Source organism: Pinus tabuliformis, chromosome 3_2, assembly GCF_031772625.1.
Source record: "Pinus tabuliformis cultivar Carrire ecotype Pingquan chromosome 3_2, CPIR1, whole genome shotgun sequence".
Lineage (NCBI taxonomy): Eukaryota > Viridiplantae > Streptophyta > Pinopsida > Pinales > Pinaceae > Pinus > Pinus tabuliformis.
This window is the reverse complement of record NC_142302.1, coordinates 710,313,294-710,328,706: the sequence shown is the minus strand read 5'-3', so window position 1 is coordinate 710,328,706 and position 15,413 is coordinate 710,313,294.

The window sequence follows — 15,413 nt, the reverse complement described above, 5'->3', positions numbered from 1 at the left end:
GGACCCTAGGAGAACCAACCAAAAATGAAGACAATGGAAAACCCTAAACCAATTCACACAGCAGCCACTGGCCCAAATGGCCCAAGGTCTGAATGAAGATCTTCAGCTTAGAAGGATTCTACCATTGGAAGATGAGGATCAACTTTGATGGGGAAGACAAGAAGGTGGTCAGTTTACCTTAAAGGAAGCACGAAAATACCTCACGGAGAATCAACCAGACATTGAGGGGCCAAATTAGAATAAAATTTGGTCATCTCTTTAGTGGCCGAAGATTAAAATGCTCATTTAGCTGGTACTACAATGGAAAATTCTTGCTTGGGAAAATCTCTGCCGCAAGGGCTTTCTAGGACCCTCTCGATGTAGCTTATGCTAAAAAAGGGAGGAAACCATCAATCATCTCCTAAACAATCGTGAATACAAAGCCACACTAAGGGACTAGGTAGCTCAGGTCTTTAGGTAAACAGACAGACAACGAGACAATATCCATGTGACTTTAAACAATTGGAGAGGATAAATTCTGAAAGATGAAGGGGTTAATCTTCCCTGGAGTCTCAATCCTAGTTTCGTGATCTAGGTGGTATGGAAAGAGAGAAATCAATGGACATTCCAAGATAAATCATCCTCAACCTCCTCATTAATGTCCCAAATCTTGCACCAAATACAGGAAACAATCCTCAACTATCGGGTGTGAAGTGAAAATAATAATCCTACAGCACAAGAAAGTCAAATCTTAGAAACCCTAGGTCTGAAAGGAGTCCAACCTCAGCCTCATAGGAGAAAGGAACCAAGAGTGCAAGGATTGGCAAAGACTTAGACACCTCCATAGGTAAGCTTTCTGAAGTTAAAATTTGGTAGAACCTCGAAGGGAAACCCGCGTCGTGTTGGTGTAGGAGGGGAAATCCTAGATAACATTGGCAAAATCCTCAAAATTTATTACTCAAGTTTGGGCGTGGTGATGACCAATGCAGTAGAATTTCTAGCTTTGGAACAAGGGCTAAACCTGCTGATCAGAACCAACTTCCATCACTGCATAGTAGAGGGAGATTCCACTTTAGCAATCAGGGTAGACAAAAGGCTACAATGCAGCTCTAGCCTAGGGAAAGTGACAAAGCACTAGCGCTTGAGCCAGATCATACAGAGGATCCACTGCTACTTGGCTCACATGCAGAACCTCGAGTTTCACCTTGTTCGTTAATCTGCCTACAAACTGTTGAACATTATGGAAAATGAAGGAGCAAAGGAGTTGGTAGAACAAGGTGTTTATGGATGGAAGGAGGTCAAATCAAGCCATCTCAAGGATGATTGTACCAACATAATCGAGCTAGACATGAAAGGGGGTGATCGGACGTGGACAGACACCAGATAGCAGGGTATGCACTCTGAGGGGACCAAATCCCAAGAAGGATTTAACGATTATTGGGAACTCGATGAGAAGGCCAATTCATAACCAACACAAGCGACGGCCGTTACAACAAAGTGGCATTGGAGTTATCCAGAAAGACTATATGTCGAGATTAAAGGAAGGTAAGGTGGAAGTAGAGGAGGGTACACTCCTAAGTACGAATACACATATCTCCAAGAACAATAGTGATTACAAGCCAAGGAGTAGACGCTCACAGTTAATCCCCATGTAAAATCGTGTAATAACGAACAAATCTTAGCTGAATTCAACTCGGGGGAGGATGTGGCACTCACGAATGAACTTGTGCTAGTTATCCCACCCTGATATGGAAATTATGGCCTAAATAAGCAAGTTGCAAAATAGTGGGGACTCTGGGATTTGGGCTTAGAATGTTATTTATTGCCCCTCTTCCTCGCTTCTCACGCATAAAGTTCTATAATTCAGCAAACAACAAACTATCTTTCTGCTGTTGAGAGGGATAGTGATCCTCCATAGTATGGAATAGGGAAAGAAGGTTTATCGTAGGGGATGACCCTACAACGAACAGTCATCAACCACCTTTCGTAAGAGAAGCAGAATGGAGAGGTGACACAAGCTTATGTGGACCTTGTCCTAGAAGAGGGAAAGGCCATTCTGGAAGTGAAAGAACAAGAAGTCTGGGAGTTAAGAGTGAAAAAATCAGAGCACCGTGTGGCGAAGGAGGTTGACTAGGTGATAGACACAAGCATTACTCGGACCCGAGAAACCCTATATCATAAAAAAATGGACATCGCGAGCAATATAAAAATTGTGATGAGAAAAATCATTGCAGAAACTAAGCCTCAGAGAGCTCAGCCAAGGCAATTGAGATCCTCAAACGGTGAGTAGAGAGGTTGGAGACCTACCTACGCACTCTGGTCAACATCGAATGATGTTAGAAGGACCGGATTGATTCTATGGCAAAAAAATTGACACTTTCCTGCACTATGTCCATCACTTGGACATTCTACCCGACAATGTGGAGGACTAATTGGCTATTGTTCGTCGTGTGTGTTTGCGCAACACGAGAGGAGAGTCATCACTCCAAGGCAGCGACCAAGGCCCTCCAAAGTAAGTGGACCCCCTGCAAGTGATGACCCTGTTGACTAATATGAACCTATATGCCTCTGTTATGTTTTGGTATGACTGCTTGAAGTCTTATATAGTCATGTTATAGTTAGTCCTGTCAAGTCTCAGAAGTATGTTAGGGTCGAGCCGCTAGGCTGGCAAATAACAGTTAGCAGAAATCATGGACAAACTTGGAGCTACCCTTTTGGATGTAAATTTTGTAAAAGTTGGTCTAGGAAGAAAAATGTTTGTAATGGAATATCTAAGAGGCTGATGAGAATATGATATATTGCAGCTATTCTAGTTTCCAGACCAACAAACCAAGCTACAAAAACCAATGTATGTAATTTTGTTCTGAATGATGAATAGAAGTTTCGATGCTTATTTACAAAAAAAAAATGAAATATATAAATTGAGATTGCTATGTAATTAACTAAATAAATTAAACCATAAATTTAAAATTTATATTTTATCCTTTTATGAATTAAAGAAATTTTAAATTTAAATACATTAATATTCAGAGCTTTGAACTCACTTAAGAGTATTATAGATTTAATTTGTTTGATGTTTCAATCTTCCTAAAATATTACCTATGGAATATTATAAACAACTAAGTGGTATTTATCAACAACTTTCTCTTTTTATGAACAAATCATTTATTTTCAAGATGTTAAAAATATAACTTCTTTTTTTATATGAAGTAGAATCAATCTTATCTTTCTATACCTACTAGAGTATTTGTAATCAATTTTTGTAATCAATTTGGGTCAAAATGTTCTGAGTCTTAATTAATTTGTAATTTTTTAGAAATTATTTCAAAAGTTTATTAATGTTTTTGTAAAATTAAATATTAAACTTATTTTTTAGAAAATGAAAATTATTTTTTGAATTTTTAAAATTTGAAGTTGATGACTAATTTTATGTGGTTTAAAATCAAATTTTCATAATTGAAAATTATTTAAAAAAATTAAAAATAAGAATAAACCTCTAATCGCGAAGTGTCTTCATAAATTAATTTATAAAAAAAATCCAAATTTATAGATTTTATTTTAATTTATAAAAAAAAAACCAAATTTATAGATTTTATTTTCGTTTCCAAAAAAATAGTTGTCATTATGTTTTTAGTTTTTACTAACCTCGCCGATTTAAAAAACAAAAGCAACAATGTTGCATATTACACTCATTTTTCCTTGCTGTGAATTTTATTATTAAATGGACTTGGTTCAATCATTTTCCTCAATAAACCTTACCTATACTATATATTTTTCACAATTCAATTTTAAATCATGATGAGATATAAAAATAAAATCTAATTCAACACTACAATAAATAAGATTTTCTCTTTTGTCTTCACAATTTTAATCATTATTTTAAAAAAAAATTATGAATCTTTTGGACTCACACTTAAGCCTCTGTGTAACTAAATTTTTTCTTTTAATATACTAGACATTGTAATTTTTTATATTCTACCATAGATTATTTATTTTCCATTGAATTAAAATGAGTATAAATTTAAAATTAAATAAATAGTTTGTTACAATAATTAGCTTTTTAAGAAATTATTTATTTTATTTATATCATATATATACATTATTTAATATAGAGATACTAGACATTGTATTTTCTCCTCCTTATTTGGTCCCATAAGTTAAAGATGAATAAAATGTGCACAAACACGCTAATAAATGCTTAATTTTTGTAACAAAAGATAATATTGGGGCTAATGTTTAATAAAAAATTATCTATGCACCTATCTCTATTTTGCAACAAGGTTATTTATTCCATTAATTACTTATGTTACTTTAATGGTATTCAAATGTGTTTCATTATTAGATTTATGAATTTGTTCACACATTCAATAATTGTTATCAATTACTTTTTGCATAAGAGGCAAGTACTAAACAACAACGCTCCATATTACACTTGTTTTAATAATGTTTTTTTTTCAATTATATTTAAGATAAAAAAATTTAAATAAAAATTTCATATATGATTAAAATTTCAAATATTTTATTATTTTATTATAAATTTAAAAAAAATAAATCAATTTATATTAATAAAATTATAAATTAATCCAAATTTGATATATAATTGTATTTTTTTGAATTTAATAAAAATAAAAAACCTAATTTTAAATCAATTTATATTTCTAATTTAATTTGTATTAATAATTTTTAATTATAATTATAAACTAATGAAATTTATTTTTTTATTTTATAAAGAAACATAAATAAAAATTACTATAAAATTATATTATACTTCTCTTTATATCTTTTAAAAATTAATTAAATTATATATTACATACGTTTCTAATTTTTTTTTATGTTCAAGATAATTATAGTGCATAGTAGTTAACACAAGTAGTAATTACAGATTTTTGTTAAAAAATATTAAAATGGTTAATATTTGGTATATACTAAAAATTATAGTTTCTGTTTGGGAACATTAATCTCAATTTAATTATTATTATTATATTTTAATTTTTAAATTAAGTAAAATTATTTTTAATGAAATTTTAAATTTTAATTATTTAAAATATATTTTTAATGTTTAAATCAATTTAATATATTTAAAATTTTTAAAATTTAAAATTTTGTAAAAATTATAATTAATTTTTTTAATGAAAAAAAAAACTAATTTAAATCGTTTAAATTAAAATAATAACTTGATGATGATGATGGTGGTTAACGTCCGCTGAGACCAAATAATGATCTATCGGACCTAAAAAGACAAATTATTTATTTTGATTTAAGATTTTATTCCTATGCTCAAAAAGCTTGGAGAGAAGCCTCCCGAGTTCACTATAATTTTGGCATTGTAAAAGGCTAGGAAGTTCAGTATTGTAACAAAGGTTGTGAAATTGAGATCTAATGTGGTTGTATGCAGGGCACTCTAAGAGGAAGTGGTTTTCATCCTCGATGCTCCTATTTTCACAAATATGGCAGATCCTTTCCATCCATGGCGTTTTAGGAACTACCCAGCGGCTAGTTTCACTATGGAGCTCATGAGAATTTGTTCTAATCTTTGCTATATTAATTTTCTTTTTTGAGCTAGTTAGAATAGAGAGATACTTTTGATCTTCAAGGGTGGGGTTGATGACCTTCTTATAATAACTTAATTTTCTTTTAGACGCTAAATCTTTCTCACACCACAATTTTTCTTTGAACTTAGAATAACAATATCTTTAATGTTATTTATGTTTTGCAAAGCATCATTCTCATTGATCTCCCAATAGTTTAACCAGGCCCTTGTGTCCTTATGCCATCCTCGGTTAAGCCTTAGGTGATTTTGGCTGGAATTTAAAGCTAGCTTAGGAAGTCTATGATTGTCTATGTTATTGAGCTTGTGCTTGTACATCAGAAACCTGAGCATAGCTAGGCTCTCAATAGAAGAAAGACCTGCTTCTATAAGGAGAATAGGATAGGGTGTATTACTTTTAATTTTCAGGTTATAAGTTATAAAACGCTTCTGGATTTGCTCAATCTTCCTCCATGATTCTCTGGAGATGCTGCAGCCCCAAACTTCACAGCCATATAAGATAACAGGAGTGACTAAAGTTTCAAAGAGGAACTTCTTTTTATCCCACATTACGAGGTTTGCTGTTTTACAATTATTTTCAAGACCAAAATAAGCTTTCCATCCCCCATTGATCCTTTTCTCAATGCTATGGTTCCAGTTGAGCTTGTGATGGATATCAATTCCTAGGTACTTGTAAGAATACACTTCCTCCAAGTTATTATTGTCATACGTAAAATTAGCGCAAGTGTCCTTCTTAGATTTGATAATCATAACTTTCGTTTTGTCTGTGTTAACAGTCATACCCATGGTAGAGCAGAAATCCTTAAGAAGCTTGAGTTGCTTATCAAGATCAGAAGGGCACCTTGCCAGAAGAACAATATCGTAAGCATAGAGAAGAAGGATAATGACTATCCCAGCTAAGATTGTGCCACCACATCCTGCTTCTTCTAAATAACCTTCGAGCTTATCGATGTAAATGCCAAATAGAGTAGGGGAGAGGGGGCAACCTTGTTTAACTCCGATGTTACACTTGATATCTTTTGACCACCCCTCATTGTTCTTTAGCTTGGCAATTACATTCTCGTATAGCCTTATAGCAGCAGCTCTTAACTCAAGAGGAACCTTTAGCTCTTCTAACCTATTCCAAAGGTTGTATCTAGGAACCGTATCGAAAGCCTTTCTAAAGTCTACAAAGCAGCAAAATAAATTGGATTTATCATTACGACATTCCTCCGCAATGATCCTTAGCATAACAAGGTGGTCTGTTGTTGAGTGATGCCTTCTGAAACCTGCTTGGCCTTTAGCCCGCTTACCTTCACTTTCAAGCCATATGCTTAACTTTTTTTCCAGAATACTACCATATAATTTGGCTAAGAGAGGGCTGATCATAATTGTTCGATAATTAGAGGGGTTATTTGTATCTCCACTTTTAAAAATAGGGATAATGAGGCTCTCAGTCCAAGGCTTAGGGAACCCTTGCTTAACAGCTTGATTGAAAAGCTTGTGGATGTGGGGGATGAGGACAGGGCCTCCAATTTTTAAGATTTCTGCCTGGTAACCTTTAATGTCCTTAGCTTTCCCATTCGCGAGGCGATTAACCCCAAACTTAATGTCTTCTAAAGAGAAGACTTCTTTCGTTGTGAGCAGGGTTTCCAAATTATCCGTGACATTAGGAGATTCATAAAGCTTTTTAAGATAAGAATTCCAATCATGAAGAGCAATTTTATTATTATCCTTAGTCTTCCTAGTCAGAATCTGCCTCCAAAATTTCTTAGGAGCTACCTTAGAGAGGTGTAAGAGATTCTCCTGTCTTTGACGAATGTACTGCCTCTTTTTCCTTTTAATTAGGGCTTTGTATATTCTTATCTTGTCCATTTTAAGAGAATCATCAACAGCTTCCTTAATTGCTCTCCTCGCATTTTTACAATCTTTGTCATACCAAGGATTGGTTTTGCTATTTCTTTTATTATTTGAGACTTCAATTGAGAACTTTTTAATAGAATATGAGAGGGTTGTAGTAAAATTATGGTATAGGTCTTCTATGTTATCTATACTAGATAAAGGAGGCAAATTAGTTTTTAATTCATTTAGAAAAAGGTCTTTTTTATTTTTATCAAATATTAAGTTCTTTTGGTTGTAAGTATTATTTTCTATGGGAACTCTATGCATGACAAAATTGAGGGTTATAAGTAAAGGCCTATGATCGGAGTCAGGCTCGTGGTCGATTAATATGTCAAAGTTTATCATTTCGTTGTATAATGGAAGATCGGAAATAACGTAGTCTACCACGTTGCTACCAAGTCCATGGATGCAGGTCATCTTGCTGGAATTGGGCCACTTTTTTAGACCGTTGCAAATTATGAGATCCTGAGCACTACAGAGCTTGACAAGCTCTGACCCAAACAAATTTTCCTCGAGGTCTTCAGAGCTCCTTTTGTACCTACTAGCCAGGGTAGGGTCTTCGTCTAACCAAAGAGGATTAGGGTTGGAACGATTGCTTAAAATAATAGCTTGGTTGCTTGAAGTTCGGGCATTGAAGTCACCTATTAAAAGGATATTACCATCATTCCTTAGGCTAGAAATATCGTTCTCTAACCTATTGTAAGGGTTAGTTTTATCTAGATTCTTCTTCTTATAGAAGTTAGAATTAATGGGGGGAAATAACATATTGCTATGTAGGACTTTTTATTATTAATGTCTCTGATCTCTATCCAACTAAATTGGTTGTAAGGGTCGTTTTTATAAAGCCTAACATAGGGAGAGATGTTCTTCTTAATGTAACAAGCTATTCCCCCAATGCCTCTACGGGAGGATCGCTTGTTCCATGTAGACCATAGCGTAAAGCCATCTATGTTAGGGACCTTAGATTCTTCGTGCTCCCAAGTTTCAACAAGCAAAATAATATCAACATCATTTGAAATCCAACTTAGCTTGGGGCCTTTGTTCCATGGGAAGCCCCGACAGTTCCAAGAAAGGATCCGGAGCATGTTTAATTGCTATTGATTACTATCTTTCTGGTTTTTGTCCCGAATAAAGGCTTTTCTATTTCTGATTATTGCCCATTTTCCTTCCTTTCTAGCTTCTTTTACCTTTTGAACCTCCTTTCTTAATTCTGCTTGATCTTCTGGAATGAGATCTTCATTTATGAATATTCCCGTTCCTTTTAGACTTGAGGTTTTACTAAGTATGTTGTGCTTATTATCAGTAGAGCTCACCTTTATGCGGATTAATCTTCCTTTATTCTCGGTTAATTTCCCCAACCTTGTTGCTTCTGTGAGACACATTGTTTCAATTTGTAATCTATTATGTAATTCTGTCTGGACTAAGGCTAAAGTATCCTCATCTTCTTCCTCTTTTAAACCGAAGATTATAAGGTTTAAGGTCCTTTTGTTACGTTCGTGGTCTAATTCTATTAATTTTTTCATTTCGTCTTTAATTGGTTTAATATCTAACTTATCTACCACACTATTTAGGGTGAGGCGGCTATTAACTTTTTCTTCTAATTCTTTAATCATGTCTTTCATTTTAAGACCCTCTAAGGTATCAGCGTCTCCTTGCTGGGATGGTTGGTTAGTATCTTGGTTTTGTTTTTCTATAACATGCAATCTAGTCTCCATTGCCTCCATTTTATTCTCCAGTAGTTTTATTTTATTTTCTATTTGTTTCTGAATAGTGTTTTCAAGAGATGCAAATTTGTTTTCCAGCACGGCTTCTAACTCTTTTTGTAACATGGCTTCTCTTTCTTCTCTGCGTTTCTCTAAAGACTCTATATACTCATAAAGGCCTTGTAGAGTAACTGTGCTAGGTCTGCCCTTGGTAATCTTTGGTAACTGTGGTGAAGTATTCATACTTGAAATTATATGAGCAAATATGTATTAAAAAGAAAGAGATAAAGAATGTGTGCACCTGATATCTGAACCTGATGTGCGACCCAAGATCTCCAAGCTTTGGATTGCGAGCTTTAAAACCAAGAGACTGTTTATATATCGCCGAGACGAGACTGTTTATATATCTTCCGAGACTGCTTATATATCACCGAGACTGTTCATATATCACCGAAACTGTGTATATCGCGAGACTGTTTATATATCACCGAGACTGTTTCGCGAGACTATATGCGAGAGTATATATATAACCGGAACCGAGACTGTGATATATCACCGAAACAGCGAGTATATATCACCGAAACCGGGACAAGATCTGTTTATATGCGAGACAGCGAGTATATATCACCGAAACCGGGACAAGATCTGTTTATATGCGAGACAGCGAGTATATATCACCGAGACAGCGAGTATATATCACCGAAACTGTAATAACACCAAGACTGTTTCGCGAGACTATATGCGAGAACAGCCGAGTATATATCACCGAGACTATATATCACCCAAACACAGAGTATATATCACCGAGAACAGCAGAGTATATATCACCGAGAAACACAGAGTATATATCACCGAGAACAGCCGAGTATATATCGAATGCGATTTAAATTAAAATAATAACTTATAAAACAATCAAATTGCTTAAATGCTCTTGGACTACTTTTCTGAAAACAACCACCTTTAATCTCAGCCACCTTTAATCTTTCAAATTATTTGATTTATGAAATTGTGATTTTAGCACGAGACAATGAAAACAATTGAAAATTGAATTGCCATAATGACTTTTCTCACGGTAGCATTTGTTTGTTGCTATGATAATGATTTTGGTATGAGATAATGATTATCGTTAAGTATTTAGTTTTTGACAACTCAAATTTTATTAGCAAAAATTCCAAATATCATATAGACCTATATTTTTTTATTATAGATTCTTAAAGTTTATATTTTAATTAAAATCATTAAAAACGTTTATGGCAGATTGGGAGAACTTTGGTCATAAGGATTTTAGTATGGGATAACGATTATTGTTAATCACTTAGTTTTTTTTTCAACGAATCTTTTATTTTTGTCAAAATTTAGCTAGCAAAAAATTCCAAAAGTATATAGATTTATACTAGTAGTTTAGTCTTTACTATTTAAGTGGATGTTATGCATTTAGAAAAAATGCAATTCGATAGATGAACTAAAAAAGTTAATTGTTTATTAAAAGATACAGATTTGCGTGAATTTTGGTGGGTAGTAACCACTACTAAGTTGGCACATTTACACTTTTACTCCTAAATGTTAAAGCATTGAAGAAAATATAAATAATGGTAAATACTTATAGTGAGCGGTAAATGATGGTAAATAGGTTATTTACATGAGTATGAACCATTTTCAAAGATTTTAATTATGAAGTTCATTGCACAAATATTTAAAAATCATGGCATAAATATTGTAACTACATCCAAAAATTATAAAAAAATAATCTAAAGTAGTTATCCACATGGTATAATCAAATGTTTGAAAAATTATTATTTGTTTTTCAAAGTTAAACATTATAAGTTGGATTGGTCAATACTAAACTAATAAAGTTATGATCCAATCAAATGTTTGGAAAATAATTATTTGTTTTTCAAAGTTAAACATTATAAGTTGGATTGTTCAATACTAAACTAATAAACTAATAGTGGTCAACAAGCCAATCTTACATGGCACGGACTAATAAGAAATTAAAACACATTATTTACACATTTAAATATTACTTCATTCTAGAAAGTTTTAACTTAATTACTCATTGAGTTTCATCTAGAGCACCCTTAACCTATTTTCATACTAAGATGAAGTAAAGTCGAATAGAACACGTTATTTACACATTTGAATATACTTCCAGAAAATTTTAGGTTAACTAGATACGTTTGGGTCAGAGCTAAGAGCATCTCAGCGTATTCTAATCTTCATACTAAGATGAAGTAAAATATTTCATTCTAATCAGAGAATATTAGATTATTTAAAATATATTAGGAAGTCATTTAAATCAATAACTATTATTTATCTGTTTATAAATAATATATGTTATATTTATATAAAATGTAATTTATAACTAAAAAATATTATAAAATATATAAATGGAGATTGCAATGTAATTAATTACATAAATGACACTGTAAATTTATATTTTACCGTTTTAAAAATTAATTTTTTTTTAAATTTAAATACATTGATAAATCCACTTAAGAGTATTAATTATTTAATTTATTTAACCTTCCATTTTTTCAAAAATAGTATTTATTGACTATTCTGACGAATCATGTGGTATTCATAAACAGTTGTTCTCATTTTATGAGCCATATATATATATATATATATATAACATTTTTGTTATATTGTTTTTGGTTTTTTGATTAAAAACTTTTACTTCTATTAAAACCAAAAAACTTGTAAAGTTTTCATAATGTTTTTTTAACTTTTTAGAAATTAAATTTTGCTTTTTTATTGGTAGTTAAAAAAAAAAAAAATTATTTTATTTTAAAAATATTTATGAGAAAAAATAATTTAAAAATAATAAAATTTCAAAAGGAGACTTAATATTAATAATGACCCTTACCATAAATTCTCATTATATTTTGGATTTTTATTAAAACAAAAACAATAATTCTACATATTATATTGATCTTTCCTCTACATAATATAGTGATCTTTCCTTTCTTGATTTCCTTCATATTTTTCTGCTAATTTTGTTGATTTTCTTCATATTTTTTCTAAATATTCCAGAAATATGTTTTATCGGCTCCTACTTACAGAACCATTTTCAGCAACTTGCTTGAATTGTCCTTTAAAAAAAGACCAAAAACCCTGCCTCGCCTTCTCCACACAACACCCTCTTCTCTTCTCTATTAAGAACTCTGAGTTCTGCTACAAATTTACCATAACAACCTTAATAAAATCATCAAGCAAGCACTTTGTGAGTCATGGATACCCAAAAATAGGTCACGGGTTTGAGCGTTCTGGTGGTCGATTCTGACCAATCATGGGACATCATCTTGGGGCAGGTGAGCCCAAGCTCAAGCCTGCCCGGTTTGTCATCTTATTTGTTTAATTCAACCTATGGTTTCGTAATTTTACTTTTTGCATATTTCTGTGTATTTCTACTCTATATTTTCGTTGTTATGGAGACGTTTCTTTAATCCTCGGTATGTTCTTTATATTAAATCTTTTGAGTTTTATTTTCTTTGTATAAATATTTTGGGGGCATTGCAGGTTGCATTGCATTTTACTGCAGACTGGTGTGCGCCCCAGAAAGGGGTGGATGCTTTTGCACAAATGGTCACCAATCCACCGAAGACCAAGCCCAAATCCTAAACTTTCAAATTTATCATTCTCTATATGTTTTTTTGACAGAAACAGTTATGGAGTATTTGTATTCATCTTGCTCTGAAAGCCGAAAATCTGATTACATTGAGGATGTCTATATCCTGTTGCATCTCACTGCTAAGAATGAGAATGCAGCTAAAGCTTGAAGACTTCTTCCTTAATGAGGAATCTATAGATTCGATTTCGGAGATTTTTCCCCACTTGAAGATACATACAAATTTATTTAAGAGCAAGCAGTAAAACATGGCAAAATCAGCTTATGGGATGGGTTCCCATGATTCTTCTTCGTCTTTCATCTTGACCCCGGTAGAGAGGAGGGCACCTTTGTTGGCTTCAATGTCCGCCTCTTTATTATGAGTTCTCAGCACATGGTAGTAATTCAACTTCTAAAAAGTGTTTTCCAAGCCCTTAATTCTGGATATCAGCCTTGCTAGTATAAGGTCCAAAGCTGGGAAATTGGACACCATTGCGTTTATAATGATCTGGGAGTCACCTATAACATTAGCTTCATTTATATTTAAATCTTTGAGGATCTTGAGGCCTTGAAAGAGGGCCAAAGCCTCAGCTTGAATGCTGGTTGAATGTCCAAGCCCCAAAGCAAAGGAATGAATTTTTTCCCCAATTGGATTTACAACAACACCTCATGCACTAGCTTTGCCGGGATTGCCCTTTGCTGCCCCATCAAAGGAGAGAGAGTGCCTTGAGTGCGATTTCAGCCAGTCTTGAAAGTCAAATTTAGATTTCCTTATTTGCCATTCTTTAAGAGGAGGGACGTTTCTAACTGTTGATTGAAATTGCAAGTCAAGAAATGATCCCCAAGCAATGTCCTGTTGGTTGAGGTTAGAATCATCTTTTATATCAGTCAAGCACTCCTTTACATGACATTTAATCTTGATTTCTAAGGCCTTGGGATTCTGCTTAGAATTTATGAATATTCTTCTATTTCGTTCTAGCCATATCTGCCAACAAATAACCTTTGGAAGGATAGCCCATGCAGCTTTGATTGTCTGATTTTTAGGAGGTGGGCCAGGATATCTGATTGCCCAATTTGAAAAAAGATCAGCAATGGAACAAGGAAGCAAGAAATTGGGATCCAAATTGTGAATAAAGGAGAACCAGATCTGCTTAGAGAAGTTGCATTCTAGTATTAAATGGATTGTTGTCTCTGCATTTTCGTTGCACAGTGAGCAAATGGAGGGACTGTAGAACCCTTTCCTCTGCAATATGTCATACGTTAGGATTTTGCCATGGCAAAGAAGTCGACTTTGGGCCATGAAGGAACACGCCAAACTCCCTGCCAGGGTGCTGGGTCGGGGGGGACATATGGCCTCTCATTCAGCGTGGCATATCCCATGGAGACAGCATAGCCTCTGGCATTCAGCCCCTAGCCTTTCGAATCTCTTTTCCTCATGTGCGTGGGCACCAATCCATGAAGGAGGTCAAGCAACATGGACCATTCGTTGATCAGATGAGTCGGCACCTCAATACGTTTCCAACCTGCCCAAACAAAATCGCTCCATAGAGAAATATCCCACAGCGAACACAGCCCCTCTCTATCCATCTAGCAACGCAGCGCTCTAATGGAGGCTCTATCTTCAATTGGGTCCATATTCATGATTTTATCAGTCCAGATGTTAATCTCTTTGCCATTTCCTGGGATCCAGTAGGAGTGCGCATTGATTAAAGGAGCAGCTTTAACATACAGTTTAAGGAAAGACGAGTTAGGCAAATGAATCACATTGTCTAAACAGGTAGAACGAGGACCTTTGAAATACTTTGTCCAGAGAGCCGACTGGGCCCAGCCAGGCTTGGGCGCAATGATCCTCCAGATAATCTTAGCTTCCATAGCCACATTCTGCTGCAAGAGATTTTTGAAATTCAGACCACCCTCTCACTGAGGCTTGGAGATTGCTTCCCAACTGATAAGGGGAATCTTGTTTTCATTTTGTTTCCTCCCTTCCAAAAGAACCTCCGCATGAACTCTTTCATTTTTTTTAATATGATTGCCGAAGCGAGAAGCCCAGCAAATTGAAAAAGAGGGAGGCTGGTAAGCACTAATTTAATTAGGACAGATTTGCTAGCAGCGTTGAGCCAGGAGTAACCTCAGGCTTAGATCCTAGTCTTGAATTTTTCCAACTGAGGGAGCCAGTCTTTGCTCGCAGGTCTCTTATGAAAAACAGGAAGGCCCGAGTATTTGAAAGAGGTCCAAGAAGAGGACGCTGCAAAACCCAAACATCTAGAAATAGCGGATAGCAATCTGGGCGAAGTGTTCCAGCTGTAGATGTGACATTTGTTCTTATTTACAACGCTGCCTGAGGCCTTACTGAATTCATCCAAGACTGCTTTAAACTTAGAGGCAGAGGAAAGAGAGGCAGAACCCAAAAGCAGAGTGTCATCCACAAATAAGGCGTGATTTATGTTTTTGATCCCTCTTGCAATACACAGTCCATTAATATCTTGATCTTGAATTTTTTTGTCTAACAGGAAGCTAAGAACAGAGGCTTGGATGAAAAATAGCAGAGGGGAAAGAGGACACCCCTGCCTAAGCCCTCTCGAAGTTTTGAAAAAATATGTGGCTCTTCCATTTACAAGAGGAGAAATCCATGGCTCCGAGATGCATGCCCGGATCCATTTAATGAAGTTTGCTCCAAAACCAAACTTGCTCATGA